The sequence below is a fragment of the Adiantum capillus-veneris genome, chromosome 7, assembly GCF_014529385.1.
Source record: "Adiantum capillus-veneris isolate H3 chromosome 7, ASM1452938v2, whole genome shotgun sequence".
Lineage (NCBI taxonomy): Eukaryota > Viridiplantae > Streptophyta > Polypodiopsida > Polypodiales > Pteridaceae > Adiantum > Adiantum capillus-veneris.
Window position 1 is genome coordinate 101,399,758 of NC_140937.1, and position 14,110 is coordinate 101,413,867.

General features: G+C 42.5%; 2 pseudogenes; one reads left to right on the forward strand and one right to left on the reverse strand.

Annotated features, from left to right (window-relative positions):
• Positions 1-4,482: 4,482 nt before the first annotated feature.
• LOC147454334 (large ribosomal subunit protein eL18y pseudogene) lies at positions 4,483-5,021 on the reverse strand (annotated as a pseudogene).
• A 250-nt stretch (positions 5,022-5,271) lies between these two features.
• LOC147454335 (eukaryotic translation initiation factor 3 subunit K pseudogene) lies at positions 5,272-5,942 on the forward strand (annotated as a pseudogene).
• Positions 5,943-14,110: the final 8,168 nt, after the last annotated feature.

Consider the following 14,110-nt stretch of genomic DNA (forward strand, 5'->3'; position numbering starts at 1 on the left):
TTGTGCAAATTGTGGTAGCCCGCGACCTTCATATCTCCATTGAGGAAAGCTCAAAGAGCTAAGAATAGCTCAGGGTCTTGATAAAGTTTGGACATGATGGTGGTTCTAACCTCTGTAGCCATGAAATTATCAATTTGGCAATATTTAACGGCACCTTTTGGGATTTGGTCCCTTGATGAGGGGAAGATGGGATCTCCATTTCTTTGATACGGTCAGGTAGTCCCTCTGTAACGTCCACTTTCCCATGACTTTAAGTCACTTTCTTCTTGGATGACACTAGGTATGGCTAGGGGTCTATGGAGTTTTTGAGGTTGTTGTTGTGTAGGGAACGCTATGTCTGTAATCTAGATCTATCTAGGTGCTAGTTCCAAATTCTTTGGCTCTCTTCTACCAAACTATTAATTGCTTGCTTGCTTGATCTTAACTGTAGAGTTTGGATAAGTTCCTATCTTCTTCTTGGGTCCTAGCCATTGTGGCTCATGATGATCTTCCTTGTTGGTTTCTATCTTAGTGGTCGTTTTGCTCTCCATGGTTTCACCTGAATCAAAATCCTCTTCAGGTCGTTCATATATACGAGGTCGTCACCAGTCCCTATGTTGGTCTTTGAACTCGGGTTTGACTTCACTACTTTTTGCGATCTCTTCTTTCGTGTTTTATTATTCTTCTGAGATTGGGCAATTGATGCCGTGTCTCTTTCTTCAAGAATATAATTTTGTTTCGGAGCATCGATCACGTGAGTACATTTACTAGTACCATAGGTGTACTTTGTGATGGCTCCTTGGTAACCTCAATCAAGTTTAATGGCATGATCTTCGATGCATTTAGATTATTCAGACATTGGGAAATCAAATGATATATGCCATATCGATTACGCATGAGTATCAGCATTGTAGATGTGCTCTCTTGATTGGTTTGCATTAGTGTGGTGTTCTTTTGTAGCCTAATAGGACACTGGGCCACACGATGTGGACCTCCACACTCATAGCATTGAAGAGGTGGTCTCTTAGCAGTGTAATTGATAATTTGGCCTCTTGCAGCAATAGCATATACTTGATAGACAGGTTTGACTTGTCCCCAATAGTTCTCCATGTAGTATTGTGGACTTTCTTCAAGAGCATCAATCCCATAGGCAATATTAGGGTCTATATCTTCCTCATAGCCTTCCAAACAAGCAATAGATGACTCACAATCCACTTGATTCATAGAAGTGATTCTCGGATGTGGTGGTTGTTGTCCTAGCACTGGAGGTGGTAAGGGTGTTGTTTGAACAACATTTTGGGCCTTAGGGACCATTTCTTGTGACGTTTGTTGAAGAGATGGAGCCAACATCAATGCAGGCACTTGAGGTGTGTCTCTCCATGCTAAGGTTGGTCTATTGGCCATCACGCGCTAAAATACTGTGCAAATCCTTAGCTTGATGACCATACCTCCAACCACAAGCATTGCAATTCCCATTGAATTTCACTCTAAAAGTACGGCATTCACTGGTATTATGTGGACCATAGCGTATTGAGCACCATTGTTGTTCCCTTCTTGGATACATATGATTGTTTTGCCGAGCACGATTGTCTCTAAGACTCTCTTGAATGGCCTTGGTGAGATCTGCTAAATTCATCTCAGATATCTTTGGATCCTTAGCAATAGGCTTTAGGGTCATTGGCTAATTCCCCACTGCTTGCGAGCTAGTAGATTTAGGCTCAATAGACACTCTTTCTCCTTGAATCATTAAATTGTCCTCCATTTGGATCGCATTGGTGGTGAATGCTTCCTAAGTGGTGATACCTCTAATGAGACTAGGCCATTGTAGATATCCCCATGTCCTAATCCCCTAATGAATCTATCAAGAAATTTATTATTATTGAAGCACTCATTTGGATTACAACAAAAATTCAAATTCTTTAGGCGACTAATAAATTTTTTCACTGACTCTCCTTCCTCTCGTTGGGCTTTCAAGAGCTGAGAGGCTACACCCCAAAGCACTCCTCTTGTATGTATTCTTTCAAGAACAGTCTCCTAAGAGTATGGTAAATCATTTTTTCTTCCACCCTTAGGGTTCTATACCAATCCCCTGCCTTCCACTTAAGGTTAGGCTTAAAGCGTTACTCTTATGCAGGTCATTGTGTTCTCCTAGAGAATCACAGATTTAATCAAACACTTTGATGTGCTTTCTCACATCCCCATCTCCACTAAATTTTTGTGTGATCTTGGCTATTTAAAATGCCTTACTTCTAGGCTCTCTATCAGGTGTGTTATGCATATTCTCAGCAATAGATCTACCGATAGATTGAGAAAATGTTTCCAAGTCACCTAAGTGAGTAGGCACCGTGGGTGAAGGCACTCCAGAGACTACATATGGAGTAAGTATTGGCATTGGGCTTGGCGCATAGGAAGCCCTTGGGTTCCAAGTTTGGTACGATGTTGTGCCATGTGGTGGCCCACAGTTCATATGTGTGGCCCTAGGCATAACATAAGTGAGTGTTACCATGCACCGAGCGATTTTTTCCGAGCAAGGATAAACCTGAGTAAGTGTTTGTACACGATATAATAAGTTTTATTGAAATAGAATATTTATCATTTGTTATATATGCATGCACCACAACAAAAAGGGTTATCAATGGATAGACTACCTCCTAAATTCCAAAATATCAAAGTTTACTATTAAGAAAATAAACACAATATTTGAAAATATTATCTTCTCTCTTAGGCTCACTTAGGCTTCACATGTTTGAGCATAAAGTAAGATTGATAGAGTAATAAGAGCTCTAGCCCTATACTTAATGCTTAAGTCATCGTAAGTTTTTTTTTTTAAGGTCATTTGTAGCTCCTGTGTCTAGTACTTTGGTTCTTGATTTTCATTTATACTTGAGAGTATGTGCATCCTTTCTCATCTTAGACTCATCAAATTGATAGCAATTTATTTCACCTCATTAGTTCATGTATACACCAATCGTCTTTTCCATATCGTCTTGTCAGTAATTCCCAACAATTTTTGGAAAAAAAAAGTACGACACGAATCCCAAGAGATGCCTGTTGCAAAGACAAAGGATGGGACTGACAAAAGGAATAGCGTGGAGTCATCTACTATAGCACGTTGGCACGAGCAATAGCGTGGGGTCAATGACACACAGTCATTGATGACAGTGTGGCCAGATAGGTTTTGGGGGGCCTTCATTAATTTTTTTTCATTAATATGTTGCACTATGCCGCACATCATATGCAGCCTCCTACGTGGTTAGCTCAGTTGACTTGAAGATGCACGTGTGGAGCAGTGAGAGTTCGAGTCCAACTTGCTAAGCTTTTGGCTGGACAACTTACAAAGGGCTAATGTTGCACCTGTTGGAATCTCAGCAAGATTGCAGCAAATATAATAATGAACCTATTAATATGTCTGAACTGCCTCGCAAAATGTAATTTCTCTGTCAAAAAAAGAACGATGGAGATTGGCTTCTCTCTCTCTCTCTCTCTCTCTCTCTCTCTCTCTCTCTCTCTCTCTCTCTCTCTCTCTCTCTCTCTCTCTCTCTCTCTCTCTCTCTCTCTCTCTCTCTCTCTCTCTTAGATAAAGAAAAAACTAGTCCATTACTCTAATTCAAGACAAACGTCACAAAATGAGACGTCTCATGTCTTGATGGGTATTCAGTACTAATAGACTAGATACCAATCTTTGCTTACACAGAAGGCAAAAAGTAGTTCAACCTTGATAAATGGTGGTCCTCCAAACAAGAAGCATATAGGGTAAAAGGGCCAGTTAAAAACCGCCCCCCTTCACGGAGACTGACGGACCCCTTCAATAGGACAGCTTTACTCCTATGAAGAGACACATTCAACTGGGCGGTGGGATAGTTAGAGCAGGGCGTGAAGAACTTCAAGCCGTCAGATCCTGAGTTCAAGCATCGTTGGCTCATTGGTTTGAATTGAACCAATGGCTGTCTTACTACTTGCGGCCACTTTTGTTACACTGAATTTTTTCTTTCGTGACCTGCGTCTTGCGCACTGCTCCGCTCGTGAAATCGCCTCTCCCCTAGATAGTGCAAGCATTCGGCTCTCGACTGCGCTCTTTCATGCTGAAAACAATGTTGAAGCGCGATGACAATTCATCGATCCTCCTAGGTGGCACTGTACTGGGTGTTTTACCCTAGCATACATACACACTATCTTACATCTTCCTCTCGAATCACCGCGACCATGGTCGATGATGCGGCGGCTTTGATAGAATCATGATACGCGATGATTACATGCATTAGTTATTTATTAAACCAGAAAAAAAAATTGTCAGCAACAATCAATTTAGAAGTTAGCAAACAACAGCTTGTCAGTTCCAAAGGGCCACATATTGAAACCTCACCATTGCTTTCACAAAGACACCTCACAAAGTACCCGATGAACGCAATTATGATGAGGGCTAGCATACCTCAGATATAGCAAGCCAACTACAAGCACAGTGTTTGATAAAATATTGCACAAAAGTATCCAAAAGCTACAAAACTAAACTATGTATCCTCTGTTGTTACGTCGACCATGAGCTCTCTCAAACTTGCGACCCTTGGACCAAACATAAGGCTTTGTGTGACTATGCGGTACACCTGGAGCTCTCCCAAAGTGCTTCAGAGCTTTGCCAGCGTTCTTTGGACCTCTTAGAAGTACAGTATTTGAGCCAGCTGGGGCCTTCAAAGCAAGTTGGTCAAATGTGAAGTATTCTCACCAGCTTTCAAGATCCGCACGGGCAATCTCTGTAAAGCGCAATGCGGCGACTTTCAATGTTGGAACTTCATACACCCTAACATCGTTCGTCACATCTTATCCTCCTTCCCTTTCATGTAACGTATGAGACAAGATAAAAATAGAGGCAGCATGTTAGTTTTGCTCATAAACATCCGCTTCAAAAAATGTAGCAGTAAATGGGCTGCCTGTCCTTCGAACGAGAAACCTGTAAAGCTTGGTAATAAGCTTCGGATAGACATTGTCACTCTTAGGAGGCGCTTTGTCTTCTTATTACGTCCCCCAGTTGGCAAGTTGTTACCCATGGCTGCTTCTGTTGTTGCTGCTACCGCTGCCAACGACGAGGTGCTCCGCCTACCGAAACCCCTCTCAGAATCCTTCCTCCAGCGGTATTCTCTCTCTCTCTCTCTCTCTCTCTCTCTCTCTCTCTCTCTCTCTCTCTCTCTCTCTCTCTCTCTCTCTCTCTCTCTCTCTCTCTCTCTCTCTCTCTCTAAAAAAATAACTCTTTGAGAGAGAGAGAGGCCCCGATGCTGCGAGAGAGAAGCGCTCTTGACAATGCAGCGGGATCGGGTAGCGGCGACACCTGAGAAGGAGGTTACTCCTCAGTACACTATGGAACAAATTGTGGTAGTCAATCCCTACAATCCAGACATCCTTTCGGACCTTGAGTCATATGTGTTGGAGCAGGTTAACGCGCAGACTTACAGTTTGGATGCAAACCTATGCCTACTGCAGCTTTATCAGTTTGAACCGTCTTGAATGAATATCCAAATTGTGGCAAGAAGGCATTGATGATGCTTCCTGCACCAGAATTCAACCTTTGCATGTTTCTGATACCTGAAAAGCTTCAAATGGAGGATCCCTTCGTGACAGCCAAATTAATCTTGCTCATTTTTTGGAGATAGCCAGATTCAGGGAGTTTTGGGATGAGGCTGCTAGAAACCGCCATATTTTGGAGGGTGTTCTAGGGTTCGAGCAAGCAATACAAGGATTTGCTTTGCATGTTCTCTCTCTTTCTTACCAGAGGCCATACACATGGAAGGTTTATCGCTAGACAAGATTTTGGAGCATCAAATTGCTAGGAATGGTCTATAGAAAAGCTTTTTGATGAATGACAACTTGTTGTCCTCCCTCCCAATGAGCATAACTACCCGGAGTTGAAGAAGAACATTGTGGACAACATTCCATTAGAACATGTATCCAAGCTCTTTCCCATCCTGACTTAAGGCATTTTTAAAGAGCTCGAAAGCAAGGCTGCACCGTGGTTTTTTCTAGAAGCATCACTTGGAGAAATGCTATTCTTGTCATTGGGTTGCATTGCGCTCCTAATTATATTGCCCTGCTCAATGTTTCCAGCCTCGTTTCAAAACAATTGAAGGTAGTTGGCTAAAAAAGCTGAAATGGTTATGTTTTGGATTTGTAAGATATCTTAAGTAAAGTGGCAAGGTGTATGAGGATTTGGGGGTATGAGTGCGTGAACTTTTTTCATTTTTCAATGCCACGCCTAAGTACAAGGGAAGGTTTTAGATAGTATGGCACATATTTTCATGCATTTGAGAAACATTTACACACCTTAAATTTATATACATTTTTTTGGACCATCAAAGAGAGAGAGAGAGAGAGAGAGAGAGAGAGAGAGAGAGAGATCTAAGCCAGTCTCCATCGTTGCCCTCTACGACTAGTCCCCACCAAAAACTAGTGACTCTCGACTCCTAGGAATGCCTGCTCTCCCTACCCTGCCTTGCTTGGTGGAGCATGTTCCTGATTCTTCATGCTTGTTGGTAATGACGATGGCGATGTTGTTGATACTCCATTTGATGCCTGTTGTGGTGCCTCGCTACACTTTTCATTCAAGTACTACCCTCCCTTTGGCCCCACCTCCTCAACCTGCCGCCTTCTCATCGCAATGTTGTGCCTCAATGCATGCGAGTAAGGGTCTTTTGTGTTGTATCCTCATTTTTGTTAAGGTGTACCAGTCTATCCGCCTGTCCTTCAAGAAGAGAGAGAGAGAGAGAGAGAGAGAGAGAGAGAGAGAGAGAGAGAGAGAGAGAGAGATACCTATAGAACATGGAGGGCTACTCTATCAAACAGCCCATGGATATGGTGTTGGAAACCCAATACATTCGAGTAGGTAAAAGTTGCTGACCTCCAGCACACGACCCTAGAGCAGCTCTCCAGCTTTTTCTTACCCGTGTTGATGTTGTTGCCGTTTGGCAATGCAAACTATGCTCATGAGGCCGTCAATATCGAGCGTGCACGTGATTAATAATCAAGACTAAGACTCTCAGCTTCATCTTCTTCAAGATATCTTTTCTGCCTTCGACTTGGGATCACCCTGCTATCTGCGCCTTGATTGGCCAATGTCAATGATGGGATCTTGCTAAGGGACATTAATTGACTCGGTCACTTGGTGGACGGCCACGTTGGCTCACCTAGAGCTACAGTTGCAATGATTGTAGCATGCCATGCTTCACCTTCTCCATGACTCCCTTTTATTTTGGGCCAGAGAGAATGGGCGTACCCCATTTTTTCGTGGGGACATCCCTCCATGTGGAAATACAGCCGCCTCCTGCACATGGCCCATTGGTGTGCTCATCATGAGGTTCTTCCTCTTCTCACCGAGGCCAGCTATGATATTGTTCATGTGCAAAGGATTATGTGCCAAGTTCTTCCATGGCAGACGTTCATTAGTATAGTGCATGATGTGTTAGGGAACTCTGACAACTTGGACCCCATGTCCAATGTGATTTTCATAGAGAAGCACTTGCAGCGGGAGTAAAAGGAAGATATGCAGCTAGACGGTGACAAAGACAATGGAAGCAAAGAGTTTACAATGATTTTGGTCAGCCGCATGTCTGTATGGTTGGAGAGGTATGCATGCAACGTGTTGTTACCTGCAAAAATTTCTAAGGGTGTGTTGGTGCCACTCATGCACATGTGTCCGCACCCAGCTTTGTGTGAGGCAGTTGTGACACAACAATGTTTCCACTAAATTTCTTTGAAGTTTGTAGGTTTTCTGACCCTCTGCTTTGAATTTTGAAGATAAATCTCAAAATTTATAGATGTAAATATATTAAACCTAGGTTTTTTTGGTTTAACAACATGGTTGGGTGAAAGAGAAATTGTATGGGGAGAATTTGTCCTAAGAAAAGTGTTCATAACTTTATCCACCTTGCATACTCTTTTATCAAAGCACTCCTTATAATCCCCCTCCATTACCACCTCCCTTGACACCTTTATCACCACCATCTTTGGCAACACCACTAACTTTCCCACCCTCTCGATGGTAGGCTTTAAATGATGGTTTGACCCATACTTTAATATATACCATGATGTTGGGCGTACTGCATGTAAGGAGGTAGGAGTATGAGATTTATATCCAGCAAGGATCAATGGTGGTAGCAAATTGCAATGATCTTCCAATATTTTGAGGGCAACAATTTCCAATGAGAGGAATATCAACATGGCATTGTAATGGTTCCAAGTGTTCTAGCCCATCAAAGGAAACACTCTACCCAAACCTTGTTCAAAGGGTTTTGTCGGTCAAAAATTTGTGGTTGATTTATCTTTAAAAATAGGTGCAATCTTGAATTTTTTTTTTTTTTTTGTGCTTGAAGTCACCGAAGAAATCACCGAAGTCTTTGTTTTGTATATGTGCCTTGCCCTACCTCTCTTGTTTTAGGGATTGCTCGAAAAATCTCGCTCGAGCTTTGAGATTCCTCAACAAGCATTGGATGTGACATACTAATCCTAGCTTGTATGGTCCCATTGAAATAAGATATTGGGTGTCGTGGTTGTGGAGCATAGGTTGTTGAAACAATGGGAGGGGTAGCGGCTACATGCGTACGAGGACCCATAGGTGTAAACGATTGGTGCACACTTGTAGGTATTGTTGCAGGAATTGAGCTACCATGTAGTGGTGATTTACTAACAAATGAGGTCCATGGCGTGTTTCTTGGCATGCCCATCATTTGGGTAGGCATGGTAGCCATGGTGTCATCAAGAGAGAGATGATCTAAACTTGGAAAGATAAATCTATTACTTGTAGGCTCAAATTGTGAGACCCCTGGAGAAACAACATATGGAGGATCCATCGGAATTACCGAGGGAGTCTCCATTTGCGATAAGGTTGGTTGCCTAGACTTCCCCGTATCCAAGTATCTCATGAGACCAGTTGAAGGCATGTGGATCCCCTTATTCTGTCTCTCTAGCTCAATAACCCTATGGATGACCTCACAAACTCTTTGTTGTTGATCCTCCACACTAGTAGCACCCATTGTGGATTGTAGGACATCTAACCAACCCACATGATAGGTGTGACTTATGTATAGGTCGGTTAGAGTGTCCGCTTGTAGTTTGTACTCCCAGTTCTCATTTAGGAACACTCCATCTAGGACTCTACTCCTAGTTCTCATTTAGGAACACTCTATCTAGGATTGAGGTGCTAGGGGTCCTTTGAACTAGATGCAATGTGGCTCTCTATGGGTTGACCCTTAGTGGTCACTAATTCAGGAGCACTTGATTGCTCTCCTAGCAATGATATTGACATAGAGGATTTGGCTTTTAACTCTCTTCATTGCTCCACCTTGCATAAGCTCTTGATTTCCTTTTCGCTAGCCGTAATGATATACCGCTCAACTTCTTGTGCTTCGGAAAGACTTCTACCATCGCGTAATATAACCGGAGGGAAATAGCTCTAAAGATTCAAGGGGTGTAGTCAATGGAGTATTCATGTGCACACTGTCCAGGAGCATGGGGTCTACATTGGTCAAGAATGGCGAATTTACTTCCCCACCCCCCTCATTTACATTGTTAGCTCCATGTTCGGAGTGAGTGGCTCTACTAAAGGTTTCCTTCAAGCGGCTATGCACGCTCGGCCTGGACCGTGGGCCCATGGCATGAATGTCTTGGCTTGAGCTATTGAGATTAGGCATTGGGTAGCCCTCCATGATGTCGTACTCAGAGGAAGAGTCACTAGCCACTATGTTTGGGTCTTGGGTTGTACTACATTGGGTCTCCGCCGAGGGCCCGGAACCTAAGGTAGGAGGGTATTGAGAATCCGCGTAAGTCAAAGTGCTCGCTAGTTTCTCAACCTTTAGCACACGACTAGAGTGTAGATGCATGTGCCTTTGGCACCCTACAAGCGTACCCTCGCAGGTTAACTGCTTGATTTTTTAGGCGTTTTGCACCCCATTTTCACTCATTTTTTGATGTTTTTTAATGTCTTTTTATGATCGGTTTTTGGATTAGAGCGTGTGATATCTCAAAACGAGCGTATTGCTCAGGGGGTGGTGTTGTGCTTTATAGCACAGTGTTCCGTTACCGAAGCTCTGTTGGTCCTCAAAAGTGTCGATTTTACTTTGGCATGAGGCTAAAATAAGTAATTCTAAAGGGTGACTGGGGCGGGTGAGACTGAGGCCTGAGTCTGAGCGTGGGCGTGGACTTGGGCTTGGGAATGTTCCCGGTCTCGGTTCTACCTTTTAAAAAAATTATTTTTTACTTTTATATTTTTTTTATTATTATTGTTATTTTGGATAAGGTCTCCACGGTCGCGCCGCGCACGCGAGCACACACACCTAACCTACCTCCTTGCAGCTAATAGAGCTACTGCTACATACTAACACAGTACTACAGCAACTAGCTAATTAACAAATCTACTTATTGTACCTTATAGAACTAACATTATAGATCTAATCCTTAAAGCTAACACCTTATCAACAGAAAATATAGTACCTTACAACAAAAAAATAACACCTTATTAACAAAAAACATACACAGCAACAAAAACAAAGGTCACAATTCCTTCTCAACAAGCCACACACCTTCTTTCTCTACCTTTCCTACATTTCATAATTCACCACAAAGCACTATAGACTGTTAATCAAGCTTAGTGCAAGGCATTTCCCCAGCAGCGGCGCCAAAAATTTGCACATCTGTTGCACGTGTCAAATCAAGGAACTTACCATACACACTGTGTGCGAGCCACAAATGGCTTCAAACAAACAACCAGACCAATCTAGCAGGCTCAAGAGAGCAAGGATGTGTCAGTCACCGCCCTACACTCGCCTTCATGGAGGATAACTCGCCGCGAAGAAGAGGGAGCTACCGCCGTGCGCGCTCAACCGCCTCGCCGTCACCGTGCCGTTGCAATGCTTGATCGCACTGTGTGTGTGTCATGCATACACACACACAAAAGGAGATGAAGAAGAAGATGGAGATAGAGCAAGAGCACTCTTCAATTGCACAAATGAGAGAATGAGTGATTTTTAGGTTTAGGTGACTTTTATATGAGCTCGCTCATTCACACTTGGGCGTTCATGCTTAGCCAACTAACCCTTGGATATTCCAATTAGAGTGCGCCTCTCATCGGGGATCACTCTTACCCTTTTCCTATTGGGCCGACAAGCACGGTCCCTGACTCTACCAAATAAGTAATATGGTGTTTGTCGTAGGTGATAGGGTCTACGTGAGGGTTAACAATAAGGCATCAGGTTCATAAATAAGCTATTGTCAAGTGGAAAGACTATCCAAAGAAAGGGTCCACTTGGGAAAACATAAGTATTCTCAAAAAGATATTTTCCACTTTTATTTTTGAGGATGAAAACTCTTCTCAAAGGGGGGAATAGTGTTAGGAAAAGGGTCCTAAGACACGACCCCCAAGGGGAACTAGCATACACAAGGGCTATCTATAGGCAAAGGCCTATATATAAGTTGGATTAGAGGTCGATGACCTGTCTCGTTTAGGTAGAGCTTAGAGGGAGCTTTCATGGGAGCTTGCATGATTGGGAGTGCAAGGGATCTCAAAGAGATCCAAAGGTGGGATCGATGACATCCCAACATTTTCCCACTACTACACCACAATGAATTTACTTGCCTAAACATTTATTCCTCAAAATTCATGCATAGGCACTACAACTAGTGAAAAGCCCCATCCTCACATTAGCTCAAAAGAGACCAAAATTTATTGTCTCTACCCATGTTGGGGATACACCATAGTAAGTGCATTCCAATAGACAACATTCCAAAGAGGAAGCTCATAAAGAAGTTGTTTTACTTTTGAAAGGGCACGACACTTGGCATGCCTTTAGTCACAACATTTCTCAGCATGACATTTCCAACAACCCTTGACTATAAAATTTTATATGCACCTTCTTGCCCAAATGAACATCTTACATAATGCCACAATTGTTTAAGATGCAAGGGCATGAAATTCATATTTGGAGTCCCACCACTTCCCACACATGTAGTCAAATCTTATCAAGCACAAAATTGTTTTCTAATAGCCCTTGTTCACTCATCTAAATATGATTTTTTATGCCCATGTCAATGGCATGGCTTATGCCACTTGCCTTCAAAATACACATATTGGTGGTTGTGTATAGCATTAGTTGAAAAGAACCATAGAATTTCTTTGTCCTACACCCAAAGAGTCCACTCAAGGGATTTATAATTAGATACATTTACAAGAAAATTGTACTTATGTAAAGGGATTTATAATTAAGTACATTTACAAAAAAATGTACTTACATAACAATTCTTTCCTTAGAGATAAACCATCCTTCTTAATCGACCACTGGGCATAATTAGATGGGATTGCACTTAACCTAGGTTTTTTTCAAGAAACGGGTGGGAGGGACAAAAATTCTACCATGTGGAGCCCCACTCCTTCCCCACTCTATTGTTCTATAGAATATAGACATAGATATACAAGATAGGTAGATAGCACATAATAGAGTCTGCCACCCTGTTGGGATGCCATTAAAGTGTCCCCCAAAAATTATTTCTATTAGCAAGTCACATAAACTAGTGAGGCGGTCCTGGGCGGGCAACAAGAAGAGCAACCTCTAGACACCCTTCAAGACTCCCGTGCTGCTCAATGGGGCTGGGGCACAACACAACACAAACCAAAACAACAAACCCACAGCCAAATCCCAACTACACAAGGGGCACCACCTAGTTTAAGAGCGAGCTAGGACGCAAAAGAGGAGAATCGTTAGAGCAACCCACAAACAAGCAAGGAATTTACACTAACCCTAACACCAATGGAACACTCTCACACACTAAAACACGAGAGAGAGAGAGAGAGAGAGAGAGAGGGAGAGAGATAGTGCTCGGGCTGCTTTGAAACGTATCGACAATGAACAAGCAAACACAACTATATATTTAAGAAAAAGAGAGAAAGGGGGAGGGGGTGCTTGTTGCATTAATACCTTCTTACAAATCTATCACGACAAATCAAAGTGAGATTTGTATTTGTTCAACATAGCTTGCGTAAATTTCACCATAACACATCAAAAAAAAAAAGCCACCCCAATCACTGTCTTAAAGCCAGGGGAGTCCTCTCCACCCTGTCGCCCTCTTACAGTATGTGGGATTTATGGCTAGATTGATGACAACACCAGAGACAAGCTATCAAGAACTTAACAAAAAACACCAAGACACTTACGCATCATTGTTGTCCATTACTTCACGTTGGAAGGGAGACAAAGTATCCAAGCTTAATCCAAATCCACCCTCCTTGATTCAGCAAATGTTGGGCTTACACTAGTAGGAGAAATGATAGATTTCCTACTCTCAATTGAATGATCACTCTCTCTTACAATGGCATAGAGTTCCCTTGCTAATCTCCTATTACAACACATGCACATGCATAAGACAATGAGCTTCCACTCAAGAGCTCCTTCTAGAGAGGTTGAGCTTAGCTTCTCAAGCTATAGCATAGTGCTCTTGCTTATGGCTCCCCCCTTTTGTGCTAGCTACACCCTCCTTTTATAGCAATTTTGAAGGCTAGGGTTACTCCTCTAACCATGGTTGGGTTAGATTTTCAGCAATTTATCTAATTTCTTTTGCTTGGAATTATCAAGAAGTTGGTGGGGAAAGAGAGAGGAGAGAAATGGAGGTGATAGGACTTTTCATAGTGGGTTAGTGTTAGTAGAGTTAGTATTAATTTACAAATGGAATTGGATATTTACAATGGGAGTATCCATGTAGGATACAAATAAGAAAGAAAAACTCTTAAGAGGTAAGAAAAGGTGGATTTCTTACAAGGTTGATGCTCCAAGTGTCTTGAGTAGGGCCGATTTTGACGCTTGTTGACGGTCCACTAGCTTTGACGGTACATTTTTTCTCCACTCTTGACCTTCCTTGAGAGACAAGGTAATTGAAGCGGAGTAATCAACCACCATGATGCTGTCTTTTAAGAGAAGAGACTGAATTTTGTGGTTTTTTTGATAGATATGGGTAATTTGGAGGAGGAAAAATGAGACTAGGTGGTCAATTTTGGAATGGAATTGTGTGTGGGAGGTATGAGTTCACCATGGTTTCTCTTATTCTTCAAGGTTGAGGAGAAGGTGAATAGTGTGCAGAGAGGAGTGGTGAGAGAGATGGGGATGAT